An 8,724-nucleotide genomic window follows, 5' to 3' on the forward strand; every position below is an offset into this window, starting at 1 on the left:
TCCTTGATTATTTTGCTGAACCACATCGACTTCTAGAAATCAGGAACCATGTATAAAAAGTTGCAATCCAACTATGTTGATAACTCAGCTTGGGCTGCCCTATTGCCGTTACTAATGGTCCGTGCAAGCCCAGAGCAAAGAACAGACTGAAACTCTGGTCCAGCCCAGGGTAACGGGCACAAGGAGAGCATCTGAGAGATGGCCTAGATGTTACGAGATTCAGAGGTCTCCCAGCACGTCCCTGGCTGATGCTCAGGCCCCAGGTGCTCAGGCTGCGCGTGCGGTGAGCTGTGTAACACCACGGCAGCGGGCTGTGCGTGCTCGTTGCTCCCTTTGCCCAACCCATCCAGTGTCTGCGAGGGCTTGAACACTTTGGAGATTTTCTTTTCTGAAAAGAGTTTGGGCCAGATCAACGGCTAAGTACGTGACCCTTTACAAACACAAGACCATGCAACCCACTGGCCTAAATTACAGTAGCCTCAAGCCTGCTTAATAGAGATGTCTGTGGTTCCAAGGGGTGTAACAGCAGCTGGGTATTTGCAAGGTGCAGGACCATATCCCAGTGATACCCTCCCTCTGCAAAGCAGCCTGTGGGGAGATGAATGTCAGAGATGCTCCCCCCCAGGGACCCTGCTTCCCAAGGGAATAGTAAAGATATTCAAGTTTTGACTTGAAAAAAACTCATTAAGCACAACAAATTTGGGGTGGCTTTGTGCTGATTAAATTATTTGCCGAGTCCTATTGAACGCTGAATAAATGTAGTCATTCAAATGTTGGATAGTTAGTAAAGGCACTTTTTCCTCTCTAAAGGTGTAATTCTTTTGCATGAGATTTAGACAGCAGATATTGACAGAAGAATAGATAATAGATAATTGATGTCAAAGGCTGAATAAGAAAGTTGTCGATCAGCCAGAGTATAAGTTATCTCTCTAGGAAAAGTAATATAAAGTAATGATGATTTATTGCTTGAAAAAGTTGCTAGATTGAAAAAATTCTTTAGAATTGCTGGTGAATGCAGATTGATTTTTCTAAAGAACTCTACCCAGACCTATTTCTCTTCCAAAAGAATACTGCTGGTTCTAATCATATGTATTTTACAAAATTACATTTCTAAAAAGTTATACCATCAGAACACCAAACATCACATTTTTAATACTCATGGAAAGTGGAATCTTTTCAGTTGTCTAATTTGATACAGTGAAGAGATAAGAAAAGATGTGATTTGGTTTTACAATACCCTTCAGGTGCGTTGCATTACACAACCTATAGCAGCTTCACCTATTAAACCTCAAAGAAATACAATAAAATTATTTGTAAAAATAGCAATAGTCTCTACGGCATGCTTCTCTGAGTAAAAGATTAGTATTGGAGGGGTAAAAGATTAGTATTAGAGGAAAGGTGAACTATTTAAAAGGTATTTCCTTAATATCAGGAGAGCATCCAGTTTAGAAGTGCTTCCCCCATGTTTCATTTAGACACCTCTCAAACTGGAAATCTGCTTTGAGTCCAGCAAGTAACCTCGTGCTCTTTCCAGAGTCCCCTTGGAAATCCATTGCACACAAACCAGCAGGGGTATAGGTTACACTTCACAGGGATCCATCTATGTGGAAAAGAAAGCTCAATATATCCCTCAACTTAGGTTCTGGATGTTTTCCAGAGTCATAAAAATTGCATCCCATCATCTGTGCCTTTACTGTGCCTTTTCTATTTTTTTTTTCCTGTTATCCTTATGAAAAAGACCTTCTCAGTGATGGTGACATCTTTCTATCCTGAACTCAATGAGATTCATTCCTGACAAAAACACCTTTTTTGTGTTACTAGATTCTTATGCTGTTTTCACAGACTGTATTTACAACTCCTAATATTGTTTAGTTTATGGTACCCTTGAATTTCATATATACATTCAAAGGTGCTTGAAAGAAAGCACAGCACCTAAAATAGCTTGCACCACTGCCTTAAAATATTAATCACTAGTGTAACTCCATAAGAGTTACATCAGGCATGAGTTTAACCCTACTTTTTGTTTTAAATCAAAAGAAATTGATTTCTTTAGCAAACACACCCTAAACCACAGGATCAAAGGCAGCTGAAGCACTATAAAACCTCATTTCTTCCCCCCTCCACCTTCCCCAAAAGCTACAGGGCAGCCTGTAAACTGGCTTTTTAAGCACACCAATTTTGAAGCAGCTGATTCTGCTAACAGCAGTCCTCAGCTGTTAGCAGTGATGTCACTGGTTAACACTTCACAGCCCACAAACTGCCCCACTGCTTCATCTTGTCTGGCTTTCTGCAGATTAAATGAGCTGCCGGTAGCTCTCCGTGGAAGTTAATGAACTTACAGAAAGGTGTTTGTGGCACAGCATATATCTAGGAGAAATAGAATGCTTTCAATAAGATTGAGTTAAACATAAATTCATGTTACTGACTCCAAAGAGAAAAATAAACTAGAAATAAGAATGTCTTGAAAATAGAAGAACTTTCATGGATAAATAATTAATGGAATATATCTTGGTATCCCAATGTATTTTCAAGAAATAGGTCATAAAACAATGCATAAGGAAATACCCTGTGGGCAGAGATGAAGGTTAGTGATTTTGGAGAACTGTATTCATATTAAACTTGTGATATTTAAAGTTTGATAATATTGCATAAGTAAGTCCAAACCCCAAGATTTCCAGGGATTACTCCTTTAAAGTTTCCATGCATATTCTTGTGCTACATCATACACACCTTTGTGGTTGAGAAATGTGTTTCTACAGTTAGGAAGTGTGCTTTCATGGAATTGTTGCTTTAAATTTTTGTTAAAGACTTTAATAGAATATAATAGAAATGAATAGAGACTTGGAAAGTGTACACATAACAATTTAACAGATACAGAGGAGATACAACCTTGAGAATCATCAGTAGCCATTAAAAAATTCAGAAGTTTAAAATGAGTAGTGCGATGGTGTAAAAACAAAATCAACAAGAGTCAAGACTGTCCATATTTTGATACTATGCAAATGCTCACCCTTGTTTACAGCTCTGGGTTGTTTACAGTCAGCGTCCTCTGCCAGGACTCACAGCTGGCAGATACCTGATCTGAGAGCTGTGCAGAGATGCTGGCACAATGCTGTCCCCAAATTAACAGTGTCAGCCCTTTCCTACCACCCCTGATGGGTGAGACAGGGGAAACAACACGTAGCTAACCTGCTGTGCAGCTGCTGGACTGTAGCTCTGGGTTCTACCAACCCTGGCAAGACTCCCCTCTTCCCATGGTCTGAGCCCAGCCATGGCCTGTCTGTCACACACACTGCCTGTGTAGGATGGACACTAGAAACCCTTTGCATCCTTCATTTTCCTTCCCTGAAGCCGCTTTGCTTGTTTAGGTGTCTAGGTTTCTGCTGGGCTCGGGGTGGTTAGCTCCAAGGTGAGGATCTGGAGGGTCAGGCTCATGTCCTATTTCCTGCACAGCATCCCCTGTTCTCTCTCCCCTTTGCCAGGCAGAGGGAGGCTGGTGTAGATCCCAGCTCTGCAGTCTTATCAGTTGAGGTGCAGAGGTTCCAGAAGGTCACTAGCAAGAGACTAGTGGTCTTTACTCATTTTCCTTAAAAGTCAAGATGTTTCTTTCCTCAAGCGTGAGATGCCCTCACCATGGCACTGCCACAGAGAGTGGAGACTGTTTGCTTTTTCATTTTGCCCTTCGTGTTCAATGCATCTACCTGTGCACTCTCCCCGGGCTTTCTGACTGATGGTGAAGGATTAGAGATTTACTGTGGGTTCTCAGTTGCCCATGTTTGCCGGGGCAGGTTACAAGCTCCACATTTCTCCTCTTCATACAACCCTTATTTCTGAAGATGTGCCATTGTCCTGTGAGCAGGTTCAGCACACAGAGTCTGCTGTGAGTGAATTTAAAAAGGCAAAGAGAAATCTAGCAAGATACTTGGTAGTGTCACACGCCGAAATGCTGCTATGCTGTGTGATCCACGGGGTACCGATACCTTTGCTAGAATGAACAAAGTTGCTCTGCCGTGTTATGTTAGAGTTGTAGTCAAGCCCTTTCTCAGATTTCAATTCCATTTTATATCCCCTGTGGTTGTACACAAATTCCACGGCTGAATAAATAGACTTTGGCGATGATTACTTGGAACCTTAGGGGTTAACAATGTTCTTAGCCTTTTCCCTAATTGGTGTTTACTTTCTTGATGCCTTTCCATGTGCGTGCTATAAAATATTCCCCAGAAAGAGTTTTACCTATTGCCAAGATGTTATGCTTTGCACTAGATGAAATTCCTTGACAGAAAGCTATGAAATGCACCTGTTGTAGTGCTGTGATAAAACTCTGTGAACCAATATACCAGCTACAGAGCAGAGACTCCAGGCTGTGAAATATTCTTTCAGTACTTGCCCTGCAACCTACGTGCTCAAAGAGGGCTCTGCTCAAACTGCAAGGCAAATGCATTTGGGTGATGCCTAGATTCTCCCTACGATTTTAGCAATTGAATCTACACCACCGAAGGGAGATCCTCATGGGGAAGAGTTGAATATAAGGGGCAGTGGGGAAGAGAAGGCAGGCATAGAATTTAAACTTTGGAGTTTCTGTGCTACATCATGAATCTGAAGAGGTGGACTGTGTAAAACTCAGAACAACTATCAATTTACTTCTATCTGAGATGACTGAATCAGTCAATTCCAAATAAAAACCCTCCTGTGCCTTGTAACACTTTACCCCACTTGCAATACAGACATAAATAACAGCTCAAATCCCCACAGCTGTGAGGCTATAAATCCATGCTGGTATTTCTGCAGCTTGCATCTCTTGTTTGTCCTGAGAAGAGATCTTGTCTTCCAAGAGATGTCTCCTCCCTCTCAAGGTCATTGATACAGGGATTAGTAACATCTTTAATGTTCTCTCAAAAAAACATCCCCTCCATCTCAACAAAACTGCTGCTAAAAGTCAAAGTCCAATCCTGATTCTCATAGTATGGGAGGACATGGTTTTGCTGAGTGGCTTGTTTATGGCCAACAGCTCTCGATGAGCATCTCTGGGATCCTCTACCTGCACTCAGACAGCAAGGAGGTCCAAAATCAGTGCAGCGATCTGGATAGAAGAATAACTCCTGGCTTCAATGTTGTAAAGCTCTTGGACAAGAGGCTTTCTTCTAGAGTTTGCAATTAAAAATGACCTGATCTTGTCTGCCTCCCAGCTTTCAGAAAAAGTGGCAATGATCCAGCTGGTAAGGTCCTGGACAGTGCACACATAAGGAAACCACTTGGTTCTGTCAGGAGGTGAAGCATTATGAAGTATCAATTGGAAGATGACCACACCAGCTGTGAAATAGAGATTTCTCCCCCCACCCCCCCAGATCAGCACTTGCTAAGTTATTGCACTGTGAACTTGCATCTAAAATTCAGGAACAGAAGAGGCATTGTCTGGATGTTTAATTCTCTTTAAACGTACAGGTGCAAGATATTTCCGTGCAAATAACACTATTGCTCACAGGCTAAAAAAATTATGTAAGAATGATAGTATTATATGTTTATTTACAATTTATTTACAATTTATTCAATGATCATTTTATTTGGAGAACATATTCAAATATAGGCACGTGTGTAGTCTCTCAGTATACTTGACATCACCCATTATAACTGATGCAACCCATTTACAGACTCTACCTGCTTTCATATTAAATCCCAACTCTAATTTCCATGTTAAAACCACCTCTTCCTACTTTAAGAGCACACATAATTTAGAGGAAAACAGGTTTAACTGAGCTTCAAGACTTACATTAAACAGGGAGAAGGGAATGCAAAGGTTTAACAAATGCGCATGGTCTCAAGTTTAAGAATATGTCCTAAATGAGATTGATTGAATTTTTTCCAACAAGACTTTTTTTGACAGAAAGTTGGATATGATTGAATGATGTCCCTTTAACTTCTCCACCCCTCCGCCCCCAGCAATATCTGCTTTCCATGGAATTTTACCTTGTTGAAAAATTGAACATCCCTCCACTCTCCACATCCGAAACCTGTTTAAAATGATGTGCTGTCAGTTATAATTGTCGCTGGGGGCTTTGAACTACTCTTTACTCTTTGTCCCTGGGCTCCTAGCTAGTGGCATTATCCTCCACGCTGTGGGACTCCTTGGATACACCCTACCAGGTCAGCAGAAGGTAAAAGTCCAGAGCATGAAAGGAAGTAATCTCACTTTCCCTGTTTCTTGCCTCTACCTTCACTCCTTCCTCTCTCCAGCTTCTGACCCATTGCCTTGTATTCCCCAGTCTTGCTCCCTGTTTTCTCATCTCTGACATCGCACAATGGCAGTTTCCCTCTCAGCATGCCTTCTAACAACGGGGAGATCACGAAAACCAAGACTGATTTCTTGGCTTGCTGGCAACTCCAAAACAAACAATCCAAAATCACTGTTTAAAAACTGTGTATATAAAAGAATATTCAGAGTATTTTTTTCTGAAATTCTGAGATACTGAAAAAACAAACTCTTTATGGATAAATGTATTTCACTTGGCCAGCTGGAACATGATTATTCTGGGTGCACATGGGGTTTTTCATACTGAATTTCAGCGCTTATTTTTCAATAAAACTGAAGGAAATTTTGCAATTAAAAAGGGGTTCAAGCAGAAAAACTTCCAAACTGTAATTTTGGAAGGTGTTACAATAAGTTTGGCTTTTTCAAATACATCTTTTCAGAAGATGAGTTTAGTGAAAGAGGATGAAGCTCTTAGATGTCTCTATCCCTGCCTCTTTACCTTGAATAATAAAAAAAAAAGTTTCAGAAACCCTAACTTATTCTGGCTTTATTGGTATACCTGATGTTCTCTAACATCAAGTAATTAGATAAATGAATAGCCCTTAGAAAGCAGAAGATTGCTACCTCTTTTAATTAATATAGAGGTTAGTGTGATGTGGTGCTTGAGTATGTGAGTTTATTTGGCTTCAAATCTTGCATTATGTCAGTTCCATGTACCCAAAATGAGAAAGAATGAAGGAATCAAATGACAGAGGTTTAGGTTATGGTCTGACTGGTGGGTCAACTGTGTAAATTCTGCATTGTTAGAAGTGAACTATGGACTTTTTTTTTTGGCATTTGGATCTCAGCATATGTTCCTAACATCTTTCGTTCTAGTGGTACTTGAGTCTGAGACTAAATTCCTGGCTCCCTGAAGTCCATGGGAATTTTGATCAAAATCATCTTTAGTTGAACTAATTTGCAGGGTTCAGCATCAAAACCCATAACCCATGATTTCAATGAAACTGAGTATAAAGTTACTGTAAATGGCTATTTAGAAAAGACAAGTGAAAAAGAATACAACATTGTTGGTTGTCAAACTTCCCCCATAGCACAGACTTCCAGGCTAGACCGGAGCTATATTATCTCCAGTAAGATAAAAGCAAAGATTTCTTCTGATGGCTTTTGAGAAATGGAGATTGACCATTTATGTGTTTTCACATTTCATATAGAAATGTCATAATTTTGGTATATATTACTTTGATTGCTATTTTTTTTTTAAGGAACTTTTAATGATTCATTGGAGGCTTGGTAGCTTTGTGTCAAGTATCTGTTTGCATTCAGGATGTCTCTAAGGTATTACCAAAATTTACAGCTAACTTAAAACATTCAGTCATAACCCTTTAAAACGATGGCTCCTATTTAAAAATATGGCTGCACTGTGTGATTTTACCAGGATGAAATGAAAGATGTTAAGCTATTCCAGGGTGGATTTCATAATTGCATCTCTTTATATCAGGCTAGTGATTTTCATTAGCTTAATAAAAAGATATTTTAGCACTTGAATACTTTCCAGAAACTGTTTAACAGATTATCAAAAGCAGCTCAATTATAGCAAAACAAATGGCAAGATTCAATATAAACATCAAATGAACCTGATCTTATATTGCTAGGAATCAAATTCCTGGAGGAGCAGTACCACAAGTATGTTAGGCACTATAGCGGTGCCCAAATTCCATGTGATGATATGCATATGTTCCATTGTGAAGAAAAATTTAACTTTGGTCATGAATACTTCTCCATGGTCATGCTTAAAGCACATTGAATTACACACTGACCCACAGGCATGTTAAAAAGAGGAATTCTCTTACAGAAAAAAGCTATAATACACAGGTTCTTAAAATGTGGCATAAATAGGATTTATATAAATCTAGTCCTCTCTACGGTTTGTTTTTGTAAGAAATACGGAACACACTCAGTGTAGAATGGAAAACTGGAAATGTTCTGGACACGGTGTCCGGAGCTGTATCCAGTTAGCCTCCCAGATGCCCTGATCCAGAACATCCACTGGAGTTTGCTGAAGCTGCCTCTGCCCCTGTGCATGAACGTTTCCAAAGCAAATGGCACAGCCCAAGATCTCTTTGCCGTTCAATGAGCAGATAGACACGGTGCACAACAGTGGGTCCAGGCTGCAGAGTGTGGGCACAGCCATGCAGCACAGGCAGAACCAAACTGGCAGGTAGTACATGCTGTACCAAATGGATGAAGTGCTAATGTTCTCATTAACTTCCACAGAGGACAGGAGTTTGTCCAAGAATCACTTTTCTTGAACTAGGAACTCCTTTTAAAACTACCACAACAGATCCAGCCTCCAAGACCATTTGTCATGTAGCTTAAGGCTGTCGATTAATGTAATTCAATATTCTGCCACTAGATATCTGACTGAGAAGGACAAACATTTCTATATACACTGCTCAGAAGAGAACCAAACTGCCTTT

This window comes from Athene cunicularia (assembly GCF_003259725.1).
Source record: "Athene cunicularia isolate RWA chromosome 6 unlocalized genomic scaffold, athCun1 chr6_part1, whole genome shotgun sequence".
Lineage (NCBI taxonomy): Eukaryota > Metazoa > Chordata > Aves > Strigiformes > Strigidae > Athene > Athene cunicularia.